This window comes from Rhamphochromis sp. 'chilingali', assembly GCF_963969265.1.
Source record: "Rhamphochromis sp. 'chilingali' genome assembly, chromosome: 3".
Taxonomy (NCBI): Eukaryota; Metazoa; Chordata; class Actinopteri; order Cichliformes; family Cichlidae; genus Rhamphochromis; species Rhamphochromis sp. 'chilingali'.
The window spans coordinates 8,032,158-8,056,111 of NC_137931.1; positions in this window are offsets into that span (position 1 = coordinate 8,032,158).

The window sequence follows — 23,954 nt, forward strand, 5'->3', positions numbered from 1 at the left end:
CAGCTGTCTGCCCTCCTAAATCCAAGCTGCCCTGTTCCAGACTGTACATATTCTTCTTCTCCGTAACCTCAGCTGATTCATTACCCCCTGCCCTTGGTCCTCTATGCCCACCCTAGCACACAAACATGTTCCCTCTTAGTCTACGTGTCCGAAAGCGATGAGTTCACCCTCTCTTTTGAAGAGGAATATGGCACAAATGGTTTAAAAGAAAAAAGATTTACACACTGAAAGCTCCCTATAGCGCTCATACTTGATGAATTTCTCCTGAAGTAAGACATCATCTTGGTATAAGAATGATGTGTTTCATAAAGTCTTTTAAGTGCGGCTGAATTTGTGTTTCTTGGATGTAGTTCTGGAACAATAAGTGAAAAGACTCAACATTGGACCGTCGATGGCAAAAATCCCCACCTTCACTTTCACCTATCCACTTATTTTAAATGATGCAAGTCAGCTATGTGGAAACACTCCAGGAGACAGGAGAAGGCAGACAGCTGCCACCAGTCAATACAACAGTGAATTCAGATGTAAAGGCTTAATTTGACATGAGTCAAAGTCCATATAAAAATGAAAGAATGCACGTGCCATACGCTTCAAATTCTGCTCAAGTATTCAAAACCCATAAACGTACGTCATCGTAAAAATGTACCTCTGCATACCAGTGTGTCTTTAATTGCCAGGAAAGGGGAAAAGAAGCTGTTTTTCTTCAGTTCTATACAATTTTCAAACAGGCAAGTTGTTACTTCTCTGCTATTGCCTATAGTAATGTTTATGTGCAAGCTAAATCTTGAATGAACACCAGTGAAACAGTATTTAAAAAAAGAAAAACTGACACATTACTCCCATTTTTTTTTAGAAAGACCTTGGGAAGTATACTAACAGACTATCAACCAGCAATGTATTTGACAGAGGTTTAAGATCTGTGAACCAAGAATAAATCATGATACAAATGTCCCAAAAACCAATTTTCCCATCCCATCCCAACTCCACTCTATATTCCATAATTTAATATGGAACATTATACATATATCAGTATATATCAGTGGGGCCGATATATCAGTCAGTATTAGCTATCTCTGGATATTCAGTCTCATCATTCATAACAGCTAATAAATACAAATTTTAAAAGTAAAAAAGAAACACCCTTCAAACATGCGATGAGTGTTGATGGTGCATAGTTCATTTCCCGGGCGCGCCTGAGCAGAGTCTAGCAGACTATAAACAAGTTATGCACGACTTGTATGATATTGAAGCATGATTATTTTAATTCATAATACCTTAATGAATAACTACAAATAATAAATGCCATGGAAAGCTTTAAATCACCAAACATTGTTAGATCTTTTGTCAGTCAGGTTCCAATGCTACATGTGATTCTTGCTGCTGTATGACGGTGCTTATATTAAACAGGCTCAGAGGACACATTCCTGCAGTAAAAGACAAAAACCATTTCACCATTTCAGCTCCTAATTAATCAAACACGTTACAGTCGTTGCTGGTGTCTCTTTTTTAATGCACTTCTCTGTGCATGTGGATATTTATGTCTCAGTGGCACATTGTATTTATTTCATCATGTTCAGGAGGTGCAGCTTACTATTGTAGTTAAAAGGCTATTATTGATAACATATTTACTTTAGCCATCATTCAAACATGTATATACTATATATTTTATGCATCAAGCCATCTCTGAATGGTCTCACTACACCAAAGAAAGCAAGTGTGCTGCATTCAGCAGGGCTGAGTTTTAGAGTTTATAAATCAAGCAATACTAGGACCACCATTATCAATAGTGATTTAAATGTGATCACTGACACTGTAGGTCAGTTATGTTTGGCATTGTTAATTATATTCCTCCACAATCCTGAATGGTGAACACAGTCTGCTGATGGCAGCATCAAGTTTAAATTCCAGTCGCCACCGACTGACCGATCTGGTTTTCTCCATAAAGGTCCTCTTACAATGAAAAGCAGACAATAAACAGTCACTGTATGGGTCTGCAGTCCAGGGAGTTAGACAAATGGAATATAATGGAATATTTCCTGTGCATGCTGCATGGCAGTACTGGTGTGACGCACCTGTCTTCAGAGACAACATTCCTCCCTATGGGCTGCTGACGCACCGATGTGTTATTCCACAGTACACGTAGTGTATATACTGCTGGGGGAGTGGATGACGAGGAGGTTAAAAGGGTAGCTAAGCGTCTGGGTTAAATCACGTCTCCACAGCAACAGCTGAAAACAGCAATAATCAGTTAATGGAAACTGGTTTTGTTCCACCAACCAAAACCCCCCAAAATTCTCTAATGCCACCCTCCACCTCCTCGCCTGATGGGGAGTTTGAAAAATCTTCACCCTCTTTCTTCATTGTCCGTGACATTATTGGAGAAACTGATGTGGAATGGAGCATCTGGCTCACTGAGGGGCTGTGGGCTGCCCACCAAGTGGACGGTAGATATACCTGGTTTTGGTCTTGTTGCCCTGGCAACACAATGCAAGGGGGCTCAGAGTGTTTGCATTGCACACAGCTGTGTGACTTGGATAGGCTGGTGTGAACAGGGAGGTGGGTCCTAATGTAAACAACTTCACACAAGTTGTGAAGTCCTTCTTCGATAAGGTCAAAGAAAAGTTGTAGCTTAGACGACACTAACCGGCAACTTTTGCACATAAGGCAAAACAGACATTTTAATAAAAACACCAATGATTTTTATGCCTGCTAAGCACATGCCCGCAGAAATAACAGATGGCCTATTGCAAAATCAGAAATAAGAAGTCAAATATTTATACAGTAAATTCAATTTAAACACTATAAAAGGTCCCAGCCCACTGACACAGAATTGGAGAAAGGCGTGACAAATGCGCACGAGACAGTAAAGTGAATGTCAAAATCCTTGGAAATAACAATTATTTCTTCTTGAATATTTGACAAGAGGCACACTTTCACTCGCACAATACGCTTGCAGTATACCGGGAATCGGTAACGCTGAGCTCATCACATTGCAGAAACTTCATCCAATAAAACAATTTATGGTTTTCTGCTGATGTACAGCTGGCAGGCTGATCGCTAATGGGTTTAAAATGTGCCGTCGCTGGCTGAGAGAGGCCGAAGGACTGGATGGGAGAGAGAGAAAAAAGGCTGAAATTAGTGAGGAGTGAGAGAGTGTGAGGGAGTGTGAGGGACCTCCATTTCCAGATTTCAGCAGAGCTTTTAGCTCCTCTCAAGCCTCAGAGTGGTATGATGTTGCAGCGTGTCCAGAAATTTTGACATCATTGCTTTCTTTGTGGAACCGAGGCCAGAGCTTCTGAAGTTCAAGCCTGGTCTTTGCCAGCTTGATGAGCAGCGAGCCAAACACCAGCTGACTTATGGAAGGCTTTGATGTTAGCCTCGCAGAGCATTCGCAATAGCGAGCGAGTGATAATGAAGCCACAGGCCACCCTGAGTGATATACAACTGCAGTATAAAAAGATGTTAAATGCATTTAATGTTTTATTATCCATGTAACTGGGTTACAAGCTCATTCTTTTGACTTTAAGCAAATACAGACAGCATCTGTCAAGCCTGCAGCCAAATTTCCTTAGACAAATGGTCAAATAGGTGTGCAGTGCATGTAGCAAGAAAGTGATTCTAGCTGTATTTGTTTGGTTTTTATGATAAACATAGTTATCTAAATTAGTAGATTAAATTAATCTCTTCAGTACTTAGGTTGATTTAGTCCATTAATCGCATATTTATAGCTAAATAAATCCATTCTTACAGTCATGATCAATGACAGCAAATTTGTGCACAAATGTGCTGTATTTTCCCCCTTCATTTCTTTTCTGGTGTAGTTGCTGCTACGTTGGCAAGTTGCTATGATAAAGGAGCTCCCTGTGAGTCATAGCAGGGCGCTCTGTTTACATTTCTCTGCTCGTGGCCTGTGACTGAACAAAGGTTTGGAAAATGAGGTGGATGGGAGAGGTTTGGGGAGGTAGGTGGCTGAACCTTTACAGAGGGTCAAGCTGTGTATAGGTTGACGGCTGCCGCTGTTGCTACTGTAAGTCTCTTCTGGTATTGGAGTTTAACACAGAGGAGACCACGTTGGGATTGATTGGAGAAACTTTCTCTTGACTAGGAGAAGGAAATACTGTTTTTCAGATCTGAGAGCAGAGCATCTGTTTATGTTCTTAAACTCTCCTCCCACTGTGTCTTATTTTCTCTCCCTGGCTGTTTGCCAGTCGCCACTTCAGATAAGGCTCATTAACGAGGCTATCTGATGCTACGCACTCACTGTGAACTGTCTCTGAGGCTATAAAACAATGATACTGTCAGGTGACAGCTAACTGTCAGTCTTGACCTGGACTGGATCATTGGGCAGGGGCCCTATCATGCTTTCACAGTTTATGGCTTGTGTCCTCCTTAGTCCACGTGACGAGAAATGCATTAATTTGTGGCCACTAACATATTAACACTTGTGCTAACAGGGACTGAAGGATTGCCCACTAACCACATACTTGTTTCCCTAAGATTACACAGTCATGCTCTGTTATAACAGAAAGATATTTTTTAATGTAACTTTAGTTTAAAAGCATAACAGAAAGATTAACGAACAAACACACTCGTTCCAGTGTTTTGACTGGACGGGCCAAGTTAGAGTCTGGTGAAGTTGGGCATGGCAGAGCACTTAAAATATCGGAAATGGTGACTTATTAGTTCAACGACACTACTTCTCAGGGCCTCTGGAAGGTTTTCCAAGTAGCTCAAGTCTGTTTTACTTGTTACAATTTTAGCAGAATGACCCTGAATGCCACAGACATTATTACCATTTCTGCTAAAGCAGTTTATGAGAGCCTGACAATACTTAACTCATGGAAGAGTATAAAGAGAGTATAAAGACTGCTTTCAATGAAATGGCAGACAAAACTCTATGTTTTACTTCATTGTAAGCAAATATATAGAAACATGATCTGATAGATAATTTCTTGGAACCATAAACTAGGAAAGGATACATCAACAAGCAACAAGTAGCACTGACTGACATGTCAACAATCACTATACTGCTGCAGTAAATGCTCACTCTCAGACCAAATCAATATAAATCCAAGGCCTAAAGTAGTTCCCAGAAAATGCACCATTCATCCTTATTTGGGTAATATTCACTAAAACTAGAATGAGCCCACAGGAGAGCATCTCTTAGTTTCCATAGAGTGGGCCTAATATTGACAAATACAGCAGATGTCAAGAAATCCCATCTCACTGTGGTGTAGCTGTGTGTGGGTGGCATAGCTATAGCTCAGGATGTAGCATAGGTCATCTGCTAGTTGGGAGGTTGGCGGATTAATCCCTGACTGCAGTCCTTGGGTAACATACTAAACCTCATGTGCCTTCCAATTTTATATGTTTAAATGTTAGAAGAAAGGGCTTGTATGAATGGGTGAATGTGGCATATTGCATACTGCTCCAGTAGAGCAGAGAAGCCATATAAGTACCAGTCCATTTATAAATCGGTGAATAGGGCAACTAATGATCTAAAACAACTTCAGTCGTTCTGAGCGTGTTTGACAATGCTCATTAGCGGTGTCAGCAAGGGAACGTGTAATTTGTTGAATTAATAGTAACCGGCACCGGCACTCGAGGCCTGGAGTTGCCTACCCCTGTTCTACCTGCTGTTGGCTGACATGGACGGGAGCAGGAAGTAGTCTTCTAATCGGAAGGTTAATGGATCAATACCTGGCTGCTGCTGCAGTTTGCATGCAAAACGTTCTTGGGCAAGACACTAACCTGAAGTTGATTCCATCGGAGTGCAAATGTTATTTACACATTCAAGTACTTTCTATATAAGTCATGTTGTATAAGGCGCTTTGAGCAGAGTATAAAATTATTTTACACGCATACCAAATCTGTAGTACTTTGATTGACTAAGATTATGAGATTAATTAATCCTCCCTTTTGTTTCACTCATGCAAATTTGCAAAAAAAAGCTGTTGGCACACATTTCCATTTTAACTCTATTACTCTACAGCAGGGGTAGGCAACTCCAGGCCTCGAGTGCCAGTGTCCTGCAGGTTTTAGATGTGTCCTTGATCAAACACAGCTGATTCAAATGGCTAAATTACCTCCTCAACATGTCTTGAAGTTCTCCAGGGGTCTGGTAATGAACTAATCATTTGATTCAGGTGTGTTGACCCAGGGTGATATCTAAAACCTGCAGGACACCGGCACTCGAGGCCTGGCGTTGCCTACCCCTGCTCTACAGTCATAAAAATAGTTTCAAGGTTCCCCTCCCCCACAAAAAATAGACAGATATCTCAGAATTAAAAGTTAGGACACGTGCTGAGTGCTGTATGTCAATCTGGCAGTTTCCTGACCTACAAACTGGAGCATAAATAAAAACATATTTCAGCACAAAGGCCCCTTTTCTTAGTTCCTAGTTCTAGTTCCCTGCCTATAATTAGCATGTACGAGTTCCTTAGTGGATGTAAAAAGCTGCCAAGATTTCCTTGTAAAAACAGCATAAAAACAGTACTTCATTTATCTTCGTGTGAACACAAATTCCAACCAGCCCCTGGTGGCTGCTGTCAGCATACATCTCAAAGCGTCCACATTCCCTGCAGTCAGCTGTGCTCTCAGTGCTGGAGGGTGCAGGGGTCTGTAGCCTCCTCTTGTCTGTGTGCCATTAAGATGTCGCCACTCTGACCCACAAAGCCGCTAATAGCAGGGTCCTGAAGGAGGCTGCTTTACACGGAGGGGAATCTGTGGCCACAACAAGGTCACTCCTGGGTTTGGATGGAAAACAGGGAGGTCTGCATACCACTTCTGAAACTGTCTCTCATGTTCTACAGCGCACACTTAGAAGAAGAGTAAAGGCAGTCACACACACGGCAGGTAATTGCGTAGTGCTACACGATAAGCTATACTTTACGAGTGTTGAGTTATCTGCGTACGTGCGAGTGTGTGTACCTGAAGTTTGTGTTTCTGCTTGGATTACAGACAGCGTGGAGAAGGCTTCACATCTGGCAGGCTGGCTGTCAGCCCGGCCCCAGTGATGGGCTCCAGTTGTGGCACTAGGCAACTGTTGTCAAGGGGAGGGGCCAACTGGAGTTGGACCAGCTGGTAATGTATCATCCCTCTGTCCTGAGTGGAAGCACAGCAAATGAGCATGTGCTAAAGCTGATGAAACGTTTCTATCACAGCAGCTGATATTAAAGGTAGAACTCACACACAACTCACTATATCTGATTTTATATAAGGACAAATCAAAAAGAGACAGCTATTGTTTTATTTTTTAGAGTAAGAGCCCCGTCAAGTGTCCAATGTTTCAACTCATAGCTGAGATATTTAGGAATCCCTTCCCTTTGTGGGGGCATGCCTCTAAAATCCCAATTAAGGCATGTAAAGCCACAGATCGAAAGCCGCTGATGTGCTGGTGAGCCTGAGTGGCTGCGGTTGTTATCTAGACTTAATCCCTGGAAATAACAAAGGAACACTGTGCTCCACTGTTTGGCAAAGGAAGAGGCCTACCTACGAGAAGGAAGAAGAAGGAAGCGCACTAGATTCTAGGAAGAAAGTTCACGAATAAAAAAAGGCACGATAAAAAAATGTTTTTTAAAAAAGAGAGAGAAAAACGATGAGAAGTCTGCCCAACTGGCAGAGAAGAAATTGACAGGAGAGCTGGGTTCAAATCGAGTCAGCACATGCTGGGAGACAGCAGACAGGCTGGCTGTGAGATATTATTGTCACGTTAAAAGGACCGTTAAAAAAATGAACGAAATGCGTCCAGCGGAGCTCGCGGGTTCACAGCTGGGTTCACCTGGAGACGAGGAATCGATGGAGGAAAAGAGAACGTGCTCTCGCCGGCCTCTTCGACGAGCCGTGTATCATTTGGAGCCTGCCTGTGTTTCCCTTCGCTCTGGAAAAAAGGTATATATCTTCTGTCTAGTGTTCCAAGAGTTGGTTCTCTCCTCCAACCAGGACACTCCGTGACGCACACGTGCACACGCGCCCATAAACACGCTGATGTATGCACACTGTTCCTGCCAAGATATATAATCATATCTTCTTCTTTGTATAGACTTTCTGGTGCGCTTGACTTGCGGGGAGAAAGAAGGAGAGCCGATGGCAGGTTGATAACATCGGGCGGACAGTTTACAAGGCTCCACTGAAAGAAATACAATTACATGCACACAATTCAATGCAGTTCAGCTGTTTTTAGGCCACAGAATAATCTCAAGCTTTGCTTTCATGCTGGTTTAAAGGCTAAACGTCAGACATGTGCTTGTGTCTCCACAAATGTACTTACGAGTAAACTGCAACTTTATGAAATGCACACAATGTTTCCCCTGGGGCTTTTTGTTTTGTTTTGGGTTGGGTTGTTTTGTTTTTTTTACCTATGAGGCCATCTTCAATCAGCCATTTTTTATTTTTTCTCAATTTTTTGTTCATATCGGCATCTTTTATTATTGGCAGTGTGGTTTTTCACTGCAGGCCATGGCCTTGGTTGTAAAACCACAGTAGTTTTCCCATTAAAAATGCACCAGAGAAACTCCCTGGTTATCACGAACAACCACACGATACATAACTGTTTCATATCATTTATCATCTCGGACAATGATTTTCCAGAATAACCCCCAGCACTAATTTCTGACTGTAAAGATATACACAATACACAGCACACAGTCCACACACCCACACACCACTTCTGTCCACAGTCGCCGAGGCGCACACACCCTGCACATTATTGACCCCCACAAACACCCGCATGTGCACACCACTTTGAATCCTATTGGTTTAGACACATAAACACGATTTAGCACTCCCCATTCAAAAACGAGCTGAAAAAATGTTCCACCGCCTGACCAAACCCCAAACCTGATTTGTAGTACTAAGCTATGTTTACATGCAAACAAGGGCACCATTAAATGTAGGTCAAACCAGAAAGGCCAAAGTGGTGGGGTGAGTCAAAAAAGAAGGGAGGAAAAAAAGCTGCATGCAGCGTCCAACCCACCCACAGGACTGATTTTTATCTCAGAATATAGGAAAATGTCACAACTTTGATCCTTTCATTGATGGATTCTCTTTACTACACCACTCCAAGTGTTTCCATTGATGACTCTCGGTTTGCCCTGGTGCCACTTGTCTATCGCAGCAAGCGTGGTGCATTATATATATATATATATATATATATATATATATATATATATATATATATATATATATATATATATATATATATATATACGTACGCCCTGCCCGTGATCAGATACCCTGCTGGGGTAATAGGCTGGCCAAAGGAGGAGATAGAAGCCACTGACATAAAGACAAGAAAGCTCCTTACCATGCATGGAGGGTTTCACCCCAAGTCCAGCACCCTGAGGCTGTACGCTAAGCGGAAGGAAGGGGGCCGGGGACTGGTGAGTGTCAGCACCACAGTCCAGGATGAGACAACGAACATCCAAGAATACATTGGAAAGATGGCCCCAACTGACCGAGTGCTCAGTGAATACCTCAGGCAGCAGAAACCCAAGAAAGAGGAGGGAGACGAGGAACCATCATGGAAGGACAGGCCCCTGCACGGTATGTACCACCGGCAGATAGAGGAGGTGGCTGATATCCAGAAATCCTACCAGTGGCTTGACAAAGCTGGACTGAAAGACAGCACAGAGGCACTAATCATGGCAGCACAAGAACAAGCTCTGAGTACAAGATCCATAGAGGCTGGGGTCTATCACACCAGGCAAGACCCCAGGTGCAGGCTGTGTAAAGATGCCCCAGAGACAATCCAGCACATAACAGCAGGGTGCAAGATGCTAGCAGGCAAGGCATACATGGAACGCCATAACCAAGTGGCCGGCATAGTGTACAGGAACATCTGTGCCGAGTATAACCTGGAAGTCCCGAGGTCAAAATGGGACATGCCCCCAAGGGTGGTGGAGAATGACCGAGCTAAGATCCTGTGGGACTTCCAGATACAGACGGACAAAATGGTGGTGGCTAACCAACCGGACATAGTGGTGGTAGACAAACAGAAGAAGACGGCCATAGTGATCGATGTAGCGGTTCCGAATGACAGCAATATCAGGAAGAAGGAACACGAGAAGCTGGAGAAATACCAAGGGCTCAGAGAAGAGCTCGAGAGGATGTGGAGGGTGAAGGTAATGGTGGTCCCCGTGGTAATCGGAGCACTAGGTGCGGTGACTCCCAAGCTAGGCGAGTGGCTCCAGCAGATCCCGGGAACAACATCGGAGATCTCTGTCCAGAAGAACGCAGTCCTGGGAACAGCTAAGATACTGCGCAGGACCCTCAAGCTCCCAGGCCTCTGGTAGAGGACCCGAGCTTGAAGGATAAACCGCCCGCAGGGGCGTGCTGGGTGTTTTTTATATATATATATATATATATATATATATATATATATATATATATATATATATATATATATCTTTTAACTCTTTAAAGCCAGCTCACATGTCTGTGTAGGACTTTCAGGCAGACTGAGCAGCCAAACCGATAAGCTATAATCAGTATTGCTGTTCTTAAAACACAACATATAAATACAATATATAAAAATACTAAAATAATACCAGTTGATTAAGTGCAGAGCTATTAAAAATATTTGAGTGGATAGGATGAGGTGAAAATAATTGTAAAATCATCATATGGCTTTTTATGTCTGTCTTGCTGCCTCCATCTGGCTTCATTCTAACTGTAAAGCTTTTCTTGGTATCTGTAAAACCAACGGAATCCAGATACGTCAGAGGGATTTGTTTCTAGGGCAAATCCAATAAGCATCACAGTCTAGGTAATAGTTTTATACCTTTTTTGAGGAGCCTTCAATCATAAATTACACCGGTACTCCAAAATGCGTGAAGAATAAGAACAGCATGGCGTTGCTGTTTGCCTGCAGTCTTTAAAACAAAGCAAAACTAAAACTTTAACTCAGCAGCAGAACTTTAGCAGTGCAGCCTAATGGATGTTCCAGAAGCCGTGTTTACACACCGCACTGCTTATCTGCAAAATATATTTAGAGAAAAATCTAATGAAGTATGAATCACATTTTGCTATCTACACAGTTTACACATTTCCACCATTCAGCAGGTGTTTAGTGAGTTACATGTACACAGAGTAGCCTACTTAAAGCACTGCAGATGATTACTCTCGCCACTTGCAAATGCTCTGAGATCTCTTTTGTTTCCCTGCCAATAACAGGAAGCCAAGCCAGCCCAGTGTGCGCCGCAGAGTTCAGGTGGAGATACGGACGCCAAGAGGTACAAGCATCACGCTGCTGAAGTCACTGAAGCATACAAGCAGGTCAATACTGAACATTATGTGCTGCTGCCTCTGCAGGTTAGCAAACCGTTTCACTCTGCAGCTTTCTCTTCCTCTCTGTTCTGTTTCACACATACATGCACTTGTACTCCTGTTATGTAACTCTCAAGGTCACTGATAGCTGGAGAGAGGATTCACTTTAGCCTTATGTAATGCTTAAGTAAAGAGGAGGACCACTTCTAAGTAGTTTCCCCACCGCCTCGTAACTCTCGGTGTGAAGTTTCTTCCCACTAAAACAAATGCAAATACAAATGGGGAAATTATTTTTGCTTTTTTAGGGGAGAATCATTACTTATAAATAAGGTTTTATATGACAATGCAGAGCTTAAACTAATCAGTTTTCTTCTTTTGCATAAATCACATTATGTTGCATTTTTTAAGCTAATCCTAACCTTTACCCTTCATTTTGTAGTAGCAGACCAACAACTCCTCTTGAATTAGCATCTCCGACAAGACGACAAACAGAATAAGATCACCTTCAGTTTCACAGTCTTGAGTCATCCTTTATTCCTCAGTAATTTGCTTCCTAGAAGTCAGACTTTCTTGTAATTTTCATTTCCGGCTATTTTCAGAGGAATAGTTGTTTTTTTGTTCTTTAAACCACTTCACACTGAATCATTCGAGCATAAAACGACAAAAGAAGTAACAAGTCATAAAAAAGGACCTACAGCAAATGAACAGTAGCTAGACAGTGAGTGTGTACAACCATCTGTAAAACACGGTGGAGGCTCTGTCATGGTTTGGAGCTAAATTTCAGTCAGTGGTGTTGGAGATCTTGTCAAAATTCATGGAACAGTCAGATTTTGATCCATGATACAAAAGCATCTAAATTAAATTCAAGTTGTACGTTTAACAATGATCCCAAACACGCAAAACGCATAATGACACAATATCGGTCATTTACTGGCCTCCCCAGTGCCCGGACCTCAACATTATTGTGGCACTGTGGAATTGTCCTGACAGAGAACACAACAAAAGGCAAAACATCCAAAGGAGAGCTTTGAATGTCCTTCAAGAAGGCTGGAGAGCCATTCCTGTTATTATTACAAGAAACCTGCCTACAAAAGTTCGGACTGTGTTGAAGAATAAAGATGATCATACCAAAAATTGACTTGCAAGCTTGCTAGAATTGTACAAACTCAGTTTTTGTCTTATATATTGTATATATCTATATCTATATCTATATGTGTGTGTGTTAGAACATGTTTCAATAGATTGCTGTGCAGTGGAGGGTGGTTTGAGAATTAAACACATCTCAGCTGTATGTCTGTCCTTAAAGATTTACACTTGCACGAGTGTGCATGCCTTATTTTTGTATTACCTACAGAAACCCCAAAGTTGTGACCTTAAACTTACCATTTTTAGTGTACTATTAGAAGACAGCCTTAGCTAATATGACATGTGTGACTGACTGGTGAATGATGTCAAAGTCATAAGTCTAAAGAGGCAACTATGTGAAGAGTTCTGAGGTATTGTATCAAATTAGCCCCATATTTGAGAACCACTATTGACTGGCCTTGAGTGGGCTGAGTGGACATCTATGTTAATAGGAGAGAGGCCTATCAAACAATAGGCATGCTTTGACATTAGCGTGCATAGAAAAGGCCAGTGGCATATACTAAGCTTAAGTTTGCAACCAATGTAATTTCTTAACAAAGACCAACTTAGCGGTTAAGACCACTAAAGACAAGCTGGTCTCTAGTTTTCCAATCCCTCTCCTTGCCGCTCATTAAAATTACAGCAGCAGCTTTAAAGAAACTTCTCTAAGCTTCTCTGAACCCCATCCCAGACTATCAGGAACACCACCCACAAACACACCTGTCAGTGGAATAAACTACTTCACATCAAGAGGAAGGACAGTCTTTGTTAGTGGAACTAACACAAAAGCAAGCAAGAGCCTACACAGAGTTGAGATTCCCAATGATTTTTCAACAGGGAATTAGCATTCAGTATTATTATTCAATGATAAACTGAAAATTAGATATCGGGGGCTGAAGGGATACACATACCTACACAGAAACCGCAAGCTTAAAAGGATATTTTATTGTACATGGATACGTTTTCACATAACCTTTCATTTTCCTCTGAAAGTGCCTCTGAAGTCTGGACCTCAAGTGCATAAACACAGAGATTTCACCTTCTTTGGCAGACCTGTAAGGTCAGTTGTGGACATATGACTCCACTGGGCGTCCTAGTCCACCTGTAATACCAAACACTCCTGAATGCTCAGAGTCAGAAGCGCTATTGAGTGGGACGTCTATCCCGTCTCACAGCTCTAAATAGTTTCCTGACTGCAATGACTGCTCGCTCCAGGGTCGGCTGCACCTGTAGACCCGTGTATATGTGACACAAAGAATGACCACGCCAAACTGAGACAAATTGAGATAAATTATGCTTTAGCTACAGTTTTACATAAAACTCGGTGCTCTTGCATAAATGAACATGGCATTTAATTTTATAAATATATACGAGCCCCCTAAGATTAAATGAATGTGCTTTGTAAGCAAGTGTTGAATTTGTCATGGTCCTGGGCCATGTGGGCCCAGTATTCTTAGTTCCTTGTATTTTTGTATTTCGTTCCTTATTTAGGCCATGTTTTCTGAGTTGCCCTGTTGTGTTGTTCCCTAAGTGTTTTCCCTTCATGGCTTTTACCCCCTGTGTGCCCCTCTGTGTATCTGTGAGCCCTCGTCTCTCCTTATGTTTTATTCCATGTTTCCCCTGCCCATTATGTCTAAGTTCTCCCCGTGCTCTCTCTCCCCCCTGTGTGCCCTCTATGTATTTATGAGCCCTCGTCTCCCTTTGTGGTTGTTTCATGTTTCCCCAGCCCGTTATGTCTGTGTTTTCCCCGTGCTCTCTCTCCTCCTGTCTGAACCTCTGTGCCTGTACATGTCATGTTCAGTTCACCCCGCCCTGTCTCGTTATGATTATCAGTGTCACCTGTGTTCCCCGTGTGTGCCCACTTTCCTCGTTTACCCTCTGTGTATTTCTGTCTGAGTCTCCCTCTGTTCGGCGTCGCGTTCTCCCTCATGTTGTGTGTAATTCTCCCCGTGGTTCGGTTCCTTGTACAGCTCATGCTTTAGTTTTCCCAGTTTTAGGTTATTTTGTATTACTTCTCGTGGCCAGCAATAAAGCTGTGTTTTTTGAGTTTATCCCTGTGTCTGTGAGTCTGCATCTTGGGTCCTTCTCCTGCCTGCCACACAGCCGACCATGACAGAAGAACGCGACCGCAACATGGACCCAGCAGTTCACAACCCCTCCGCGGACCTCCAGGACGACGCGAACATGTCGGACCCAGCGACACAGAGGAGGGGGATCGTCCGGACAGTGGAGTCTCTATGCGACAAGTGGCTGCACTGTTCCAGTGAGGAGGAACGAGAGGAGTTCGCCCGCCAAGTAGGGGTGTGCGTATCTGTGTTCCCCTGGTTATGGGAGACGCTGCACCCCCTCGTCAGCGACTTTCTCGTCTCCACCCTCCAACTCCGTCCGCAGGAGCAGCGGCCCGGTGGGCGTGCACCTTCACCAGAGCCGTGCCGTTGCGCCGTTTCCCCGCTGTCTCATGAGCCAGTAGCGGTCAGAGTTGGAACGGTGAGGCTCGCCACAGACACACCTTCCGCCCGCACCCCGCCGGCTTCCGCGTCTTCACCGCGGTCTGGCCGCACGGCGTGGCGCACGGAGACAACGGAAGCCATAGACTTTGGCGAGGAAGAGCGGCAGCAGGTGTTACGGGCTTATCGGGAGGACGAGCTCCGGCGGAAACCCTGGCTCATCCCGGAGGAGGACCTCTCACCTGCTGCACAGCCTACCAGCCGCTCGCCGTCTCCGATCCGCTTAGGCTATTTTTCGCCTGTCTCATTTCTGGCAAGGATGGGGGCGGACGACGGGGAACTCACCACTACGTCACCCTCTGTGTTGGCGCCATCAGCGCCCATCGCGCCAGCTTCCTCTGCTCGAAGGAGGCGGCGCGCCCGCCGCCATAAACCGGACAATGCTAAAACTACAAAACATGAAGTGGACGGCGGGTTCATTTTTGATAGAGCTATTTTTGTTGACCCTGAGCCTGCCATTTCTCGGACAGTTTTTTCTGAGCCTGCTCCTTTTCCTGCTCGTGTTTCTCCTCCCAGGCCAGCTCAGTCAGCTCCCTCGCAGCCCTTCACAGCTCAGTCAGCTCCCTCGCAGCCACCCTCAGTCCAGTTTCCAGTGTCCCCCTCAGTTCAGTTTCCAGTGTCCCCCGTGTCCTTTTCAGTTCAGGCCCCAGTAGCTCCAGTGCCGCCTGCAGCGCAGGCCCCAGTAGCTCCAGTGCCGCCTGTAGCGCAGGCCCCAGTAGCTCCAGTGCCGCCTGCATTGCAGGCCCCAGTAGCTCCAGTGCCGCCTGTAGCGCAGGCCCCAGTAGCTCAGCTCCCCGCGTCTCCAGTAGCCCAGTCCCCGATAGCAGTACGGTCCGCTGGTCAGCTTAACATTCAGCCAGGGGTCTCAAATCTCTCTGGCTCTGCATCAGCTCCTGCTGGGAGCTCGGATGAGCTCATCCAGGACTCCGCGGCTCCCACGCCGCCATCTACCTCGTCAGCTGGAGGGTCCGAGGGGCCCGTTCAGCCTCCTGTCTCCGCTGGAGGGTCCGAGGGGCCCGTTCAGCCTCCTGTCTCCGCTGGAGGGTCCGAGGGGCCCGTTCAGCAACCTTCCTCGTCAGCTGGGGGTTCAGGAGAACCGCACCAGCCTCATGCCACGTCAGCTGGAGGGTCCGAGGGGCCCGTTCAGCCTCCTGTCTCAGCTGGAGGGCCCGAGGAGCCCGTCCGGCCTCACGCCTCGTCTGCTGGAGGGCCCGAGGAGCCCGTCCAGCACCATGCCACATCAGCTGGAGGGCCCGAGGAGCCCATCCAGCCACCTTCTGCTACGCCTGGTCCAGCCTGTGCTTCGTCTGCTGCAGCTCCGGCCTGTGCCTCGTCTGCTGCAGCTCCGGCCTGTGCTTCGTCTGCTGCAGCTCCGGCCTGTGCTTCGTCTGCTGCAGCTCCGGCCTGTGCTTCGTCAGCTGCAGCTCCGGCCTGTGCTTCGTCAGCTGCAGCTCCGGCCTGTGCTTCGTCAGCTGCAGCTCCGGCCTGTGCTTCGTCTGCTGCAGCTCCGGCCTGTGCTTCGTCAGCTGCAGCTCCGGCCTGTGCTTCGTCAGCTGCAGCTCCGGCCTGTGCTTCGTCAGCTGCAGCTCCAGCCTGTGCTTCGTCAGCTGCAGCGCCAGCCTGTGCTTCGTCAGCTGCAGGTCCAGCCTCTGAGTCGTCAGCTGCAGGTCCAGCCTCTGAGTCTTCGTCCTCGTCTGGCCCAGCCTCAGAGTCTTCGTCCTCGTCTGGCCCAGCCTCAGAGTCTTCAGCCTGTGCTTCGTCTGGCCCAGCCTCTGAGTCTTCAGCCTGTGCTTCGTCTGGCCCAGCCTCTGAGTCTTCAGCCTGTGCTTCGTCTGGTCCAGCCTCTGAGTCTTCAGCCTGTGCTTCGTCTGGTCCAGCCTCTGAGTCTTCAGCCTGTGCTTCGTCTGGTCCAGCCTCAGCCTGTGCTTCGTCTGGTCCTGTGCTCACCGGGCCATGGCCAGCACGCCTGACACTGGAGAGCCGCCGCTGCCTTCGGCGCGGCCGGCCTCCTGAACTGCTCCGTCGTCTCCTTCGCCGCCGCCGCTGCCTTCGGCGCGGCCGGCCCCCTGAACTGCTCCGTCGTCTCCTTCGCCGCCGCCGCTGCCTTCCGTGCGGTCGGCCCCCTGAACTGCTCCGTCGTCTCCTTCGCCGCCGCCGCTGCCTTCGGCGCGGTCGGCCCCCTGAACTGCTCCGTCGTCTCCTTCGCCGCCGCCGCTGCCTTCCGCACGGCCGGCCTCCGGACCAGCTCTGTCACCTGTGCCACCCGCCTGGTCGGCCCCCCGACCGTGTGACCCGTGAACTCTTGTGCCTGTGGGCTCTGGGTCGGCCCCCTGAACTTTATTTGGACTATGGTCATGTGCTCCTGTGTTTTCTGTTGTTTGTTTTGTTTCCCGTTCTGGTCCCTCCGTCCTGGTCCCCCGCCTCCCGCCCTGGGTGGGTTGTTTTCTGTTTTTGTTTTGTTTTTCGGGTTTGGGCTGTCGGGAGCCAGCCCTTTAGGGGGGGGTGATGTCATGGTCCTGGGCCATGTGGGCCCAGTATTCTTAGTTCCTTGTATTTTTGTATTTCGTTCCTTATTTAGGCCATGTTTTCTGAGTTGCCCTGTTGTGTTGTTCCCTAAGTGTTTTCCCTTCATGGCTTTTACCCCCTGTGTGCCCCTCTGTGTATCTGTGAGCCCTCGTCTCTCCTTATGTTTTATTCCATGTTTCCCCTGCCCATTATGTCTAAGTTCTCCCCGTGCTCTCTCTCCCCCCTGTGTGCCCTCTATGTATTTATGAGCCCTCGTCTCCCTTTGTGGTTGTTTCATGTTTCCCCAGCCCGTTATGTCTGTGTTTTCCCCGTGCTCTCTCTCCTCCTGTCTGAACCTCTGTGCCTGTACATGTCATGTTCAGTTCACCCCGCCCTGTCTCGTTATGATTATCAGTGTCACCTGTGTTCCCCGTGTGTGCCCACTTTCCTCGTTTACCCTCTGTGTATTTCTGTCTGAGTCTCCCTCTGTTCGGCGTCGCGTTCTCCCTCATGTTGTGTGTAATTCTCCCCGTGGTTCGGTTCCTTGTACAGCTCATGCTTTAGTTTTCCCAGTTTTAGGTTATTTTGTATTACTTCTCGTGGCCAGCAATAAAGCTGTGTTTTTTGAGTTTATCCCCGTGTCTGTGAGTCTGCATCTTGGGTCCTTCTCCTGCCTGCCACACAGCCGACCATGACAGAATTTGGAAACGGGCATTTTTACTTTCAGCAGGGATTTGATTATGATGTGGCATACATATGAATGAGGAGCGAAACTGTGTCAAAGCCAGTTAAAGCTTTATGCCACTCCTCCATGTGTTTCTTATTAAAGGCTTGTTTTACATTTTGTGGCTTTGTGGTAAGGGAGACACAGCTGAACTGACTCCTCAGCTTGTTTTTAATGGAGTGTTGCTGGCTCACATGTCAATTATTAGAGATCTGAAGCTGTTACAATGCAACTTTGATTACTGGGAACTGCGCTGATTGACAGGGGATTAATATTGGCACGTATCATGTGTCAAATTTAATGCAAGTTAAAGAATACCACCGTCTTGTTATAGACCCATAAATGACCCAGTAACTGTCAAAATATGCATTTCAGTGGCTTTCACTAGAAAAAGTTTTGTAATATTTTTGTAAGTCAATCTAGCTAGGTGACCTGACCAGGGCATACTTAGCCTCCCACCTGATGGCAGCTGCAACTAACTGGAAATGTGACAAAGGATGGCTATATGATGGCTAGCTAACAGCCTAGCTGTATTGCACAGCTTTTAATTGAACTGTAGGAAAGATGAAAGTAGCCACTATGTTGCTATTTTCTGGATTCTGAACCTTCGAGTTTGGCATTTTGGCCGTCGCCATGGCCATGTTTAGAAAAAGGTTGGAACTTATCAGGTAATGCTAGCATAGGCGAGCTAGTTATGTTATGCACATGTCTAGGTGCATGTGTTCATAATAATATCAATTTTGGCTATATTTTGGCTGTGTGTATTGCATGACTGGTTGGTGAGTTGTTGCAAGAGATTGTTTGCTTTTGCTAGGTAAGCTCCTTGTGACTTTGGTACCACTTTTGTGACCGATTTCACCTAGTGACAACCACCAGTACCCACTTAGCACATTTTGGAGAATAAATATTTTTCCCTTACAGTCCCTATAGTTGTTAGGGAGGGGCAGTCTGGTCTCTAGTCCTGTGTGACTGAGGCCTAATGTGACATACATTAGGTTTGGATGGGACCTTAGTTTTTTTTAACATCAATCTAAGTTAACTAAGACAAAACTAAGAAAAAGAAAACAAAAAAAATATTTGAAAAAGTATATTAACTGCAGTGATATTCAAGATTCAAGAACTTTATTGTCAATATAATAATATACACAGTATACAGTGTACCGAAATGCTGTTTCACCCCAAGCCCCCCATGGTGCATTTATAAGAATATAAAAGATATATCTCCAAGAAATATAAAACTAGGAATTACAAATAAATACTAACTTGCTAAATTTGGGTAAATTTAAGAGATAAAAAGGTACTATTACTAACTATACAACACTATAATAATAACTATACAGTACTAACTGTACAATAAACAAAGACAGGACAGAGACAATACAAAGTGGATTATGCAGTAGGTATCGAATACCAGGTTCAAGTTATGGTCAGGATATTGTAGACAAGACAGGATGAAGACATGTGCAAGATGCAAAAAGTGCAAATAGAATATAACTTAATTTATCAAGTAAACAAGTGCAAGCTGAGGAGTCACCCCCAGCTGGAAATCTGAAAGATTGCAGGTTTAAGGCACTTTATTTTTGGCTTTAATTTTACAGACCCAAAGACCAAATGTTTTATATATGGCCACACACACACACACACACACACACACACACACACACACACACACACACACATATACATATATATATATATATATATATATATATATATATATATATATATATATAACACCCAGCACGCCCCTGCGGGCGGTTTATCCTTCAAGCTCGGGTCCTCTACCAGAGGCCTGGGAGCTTGAGGGTCCTGCGCAGTATCTTAGCTGTTCCCAGGACTGCGCTCTTCTGGACAGAGATCTCCGCCTAGCTTGGGAGTCACCGCACCTAGTGCTCCGATTACCACGGGGACCACCGTTACCTTCACCCTCCACATCCTCTCGAGCTCTTCTCTGAGCCCTTGGTATTTCTCCAGCTTCCCGTGTTCCTTCTTCCTGATATTGCTGTCATTCGGAACCGCTACATCGATCACTACGGCCGTCTTCTTCTGTTTGTCTACCACCACTATGTCCGGTTGGTTAGCCACCACCATTTTGTCCGTCTGTATCTGGAAGTCCCACAGGATCTTAGCTCGGTCATTCTCCACCACCCTTGGGGGCATGTCCCATTTTGACCTCGGGACTTCCAGGTTATACTCGGCACAGATGTTCCTGTACACTATGCCGGCCACTTGGTTATGGCGTTCCATGTATGCCTTGCCTGCTAGCATCTTGCACCCTGCTGTTATGTGCTGGATTGTCTCTGGGGCATCTTTACACAGCCTGCACCTGGGGTCTTGAATAGGATGATGGACCTATGGATTCTTCGATATATATATATATATATATTAGGGGTGCAACGATATTCATATCGATATTGAACCGTTCGATACATATATATATATATATATATATATATATATATATATATATATATATGTGTGTGTGTATATATGTGTATATATGTATATGTGTATATATGTATATGTGTATATATGTATATGTATATATATATATTAGGGGTGCAACGATACACAAAATTCATGGTTCGGTTCGGTTCGATACTTTGGTGTCACGGTTCGATATTTTTTCGATACAAAAAAATGTTCATGCCCTTTTAATTTGTCATTTATTAAAATTATAAATATATATTTTAACTCAAAAGTACAGTTTTTAAATTTAACCCTAACCCTTGTGCGTGTTTTTTATTTTGACAGCGAATGCGCACCTGCGGACCACTTATGTGCAGCCCTGGTTATTTAGCTCGTCATATTGCAGCCACAGAAATTCTTTTGTCCATGAAACCATAAAGCTGCACTTTCTTTTTGCCTTATAGTCTGATTTGTCATAACTTCTCCGTTTTGTGGTAAGCTTTTCTTTGGCTGTCACTTCTTCACCCTGACCTGTCTTATTTGGCTCAGCAGAACTAAAATATATATCCTGCTGCTTTTACACACGCACTCACATAAGCTCAGCGATTCTCTGCGCGATCAACCTCTCACATGTTTAAGCCTGCTGCGGGAGATTTCACTTGTCATGTTTGCATAGTAAGCTAACAATTAATAAGACGATGTCAGAGGAATTGGTGCACAAATTATCATCACTCACAGATCAGTGCTGTCGCTCTCTATACACCGTTTGCACGATTGCAAAGTGAAAGCAAAAAAACAAGCGCAAATTCAAACGCGATTTCAATATGTCACATATTGACAGTGGCTCACCGATGCCAATTGACATAATTACCCAGCTACATTTCTGAAAGAATGCAAAAGCTTTGACATATATTTTTCCTACAATAGCCCGACGGGCAGGGAAGAGATAGATTTTGGTACCCCGACTGAAAAAAATCGCTAGCCCCAGGACGTCGGGCTAGCGATATTGCGAGCCCTGTATCTGATTGAGGAATCACTCATCTTTGGAAAAGAGAGTTTATTACAGAGAAATGTCTCTTTCCAAAATAAAAGCTATACTATCCGCTTCTTCTGGGCTATATTCTCAGCAGCATATTAAACATATAAGGAGAATCATGTGCTAACAGCTGTCTAAATGACTCGGCTAAAGTTAGTAGCATGCTTGTTGTTTTTGTCTTTGCACTAGGATGATGTCGGCGTAAATGTGCAGTCATATTCGTTGTGTTCCCACTAGTGATTTCAGGTTAATCTCGTTGAAATGACCTTAAAGCCACAACACGGCAAATCTCCGTTAACGAGCTACCGCCGATCGCCCCGTGCATGGAGCTAGACGGCCAACACGTTAACGAGCTAACTGCGCTAACACACTAGTTCCCACCCATGTAATTGAGCATTGCATGGCACATCCAACATACTGTTTTACTTTAGTCCATGACTCGCTTACCTTCAGGGTCATATGTGAAACCAAAATAATTCCAAACGCCAGATCTGAATGAGGGTGGGGGAGGTCCATGTTGCAAGGAGAGCTTAACTTCTGTCTCGCTAGTTTGCCCTGCGCTCTTCCTTCTGACGATGCTGTCTGTGTTGAGCGCTCAGTGAATCTGCATTCGACTACTCTGCCTAGGCTGCACTGTCGAGCCTAGGCGGAGTAGTCGAACGCAGATTCACTGAGCGCTCAACACAGACAGCATCGTCAGAAGGAAAGTTGATAAAATAAATTACAAATGTTGTATTGTTCGATACATATGTGTACCGAACCGAAAGCACTGTATCGAACGGTTCAATATCGATACGAATATCGTTGCACCCCTAATATATATATATGTGTATATATATATATATATATATATATATATATATATATATATATATATATATATATAGGTGTATATATATGTATATATAGGTGTATATATGTATATATAGGTGTATATATGTATATATATGTGTGTATATATGTATGTATATATATATATATATATATTAGGGGTGCAATGATATTCATATCGATATTGAACCGTTCGATACAGTGCTTTCGGTTCGGTACGCATATGTATCGAACAATACAACATTTGTAATTTATTTTATCAACTTTCCTTCTGACGATGCTGTCTGTGTTGAGCGCTCAGTGAATCTGCGTTCGACTACTCCGCCTAGGCTGCACTGTCGAGCGCAGATCCACTGAGCGCTCAACACAGACAGCATAGTCAGAAGGAAGAGCGCAGGGCAAGCTAGCGAGACAGAAGTTAAGCTCTCCTTGCAACATGGACCTCCCCCATTCAGATCTGGCGTTTGGAATTATTTTGGTTTTCATGTGACGTATGACCCTGAAGGTAAGCGAGTCATGGACTAAAGTAAAACAGTATGTTGGATGTGCCGTGCAATGCTCAATTACATGGGTGGGAGCTAGTGTGTTAGTGCAGTTAGCTCGTTAACGTGTTGGCCGTCTAGCCCCATGCACGGGGCGATCGACGGTAGCTCGTTAACGGAGATTTGCCGTGTTGTGGCGTTAAGGTCATTTCAACGAGATTAACCTGAAATCACTAGTGGGAACACAACGAATATGACTGCACATTTACGCCGACATCATCCTAGTGCAAAGACAAAAACAACAAGCATGCTACTAACTTTAGCCGAGTCATTTAGACAGCTGTTAGCACATGATTCTCCTTATGCTGCTGAGAATATAGCCCAGAAGAAGCGGATAGTATAGCTTTTATTTTGGAAAGAGACATTTCTCTGTAATAAACTCTCTTTTCCAAAGATGAGTGATTCCTCAATCAGATACAGGGCTTGCAATATCGCTAGCCCGACGTCCTGGGGCTAGCGATTTTTTTCAGTCGGGCTACCAAAATCTATCTCTTCCCTGCCCGTCGGGCTATTGTAGGAAGGAAAAATATATGTCAATGCTTTTGCATTCTTTCAGAAATGTAGCTGGGTAATTATGTCATTGGCATCGGTGAGCCACTGTCAATATGTGACATATTGAAATCGCGTTTGAATTTGCGCTTGTTTTTTTGCTTTCACTTTGCAATCGTGCAAACGGTGTATAGAGAGCGACAGCACTGATCTGTGAGTGATGATAATTTGTGCACCAATTCCTCTGACATCGTCTTATTAATCGTTAGCTTACTATGCAAACATGACAAGTGAAATCTCCCGCAGCAAGCTTAAACATGTGAGAGGTTGATCGCGCAGAGAATCGCTGAGCTTATGTGAGTGCGTGTGTAAAAGCAGCAGGATATATATTTGACTACGATGACCTGGATGACTGAGAACCTTCACAGACAGATATATATTTTAGTTCTGCTGAGCCAAATAAGAGAGGTCAGGGTGAAGAAGTGACAGCCAAAGAAAAGCTTACCACAAAACGGAGAAGT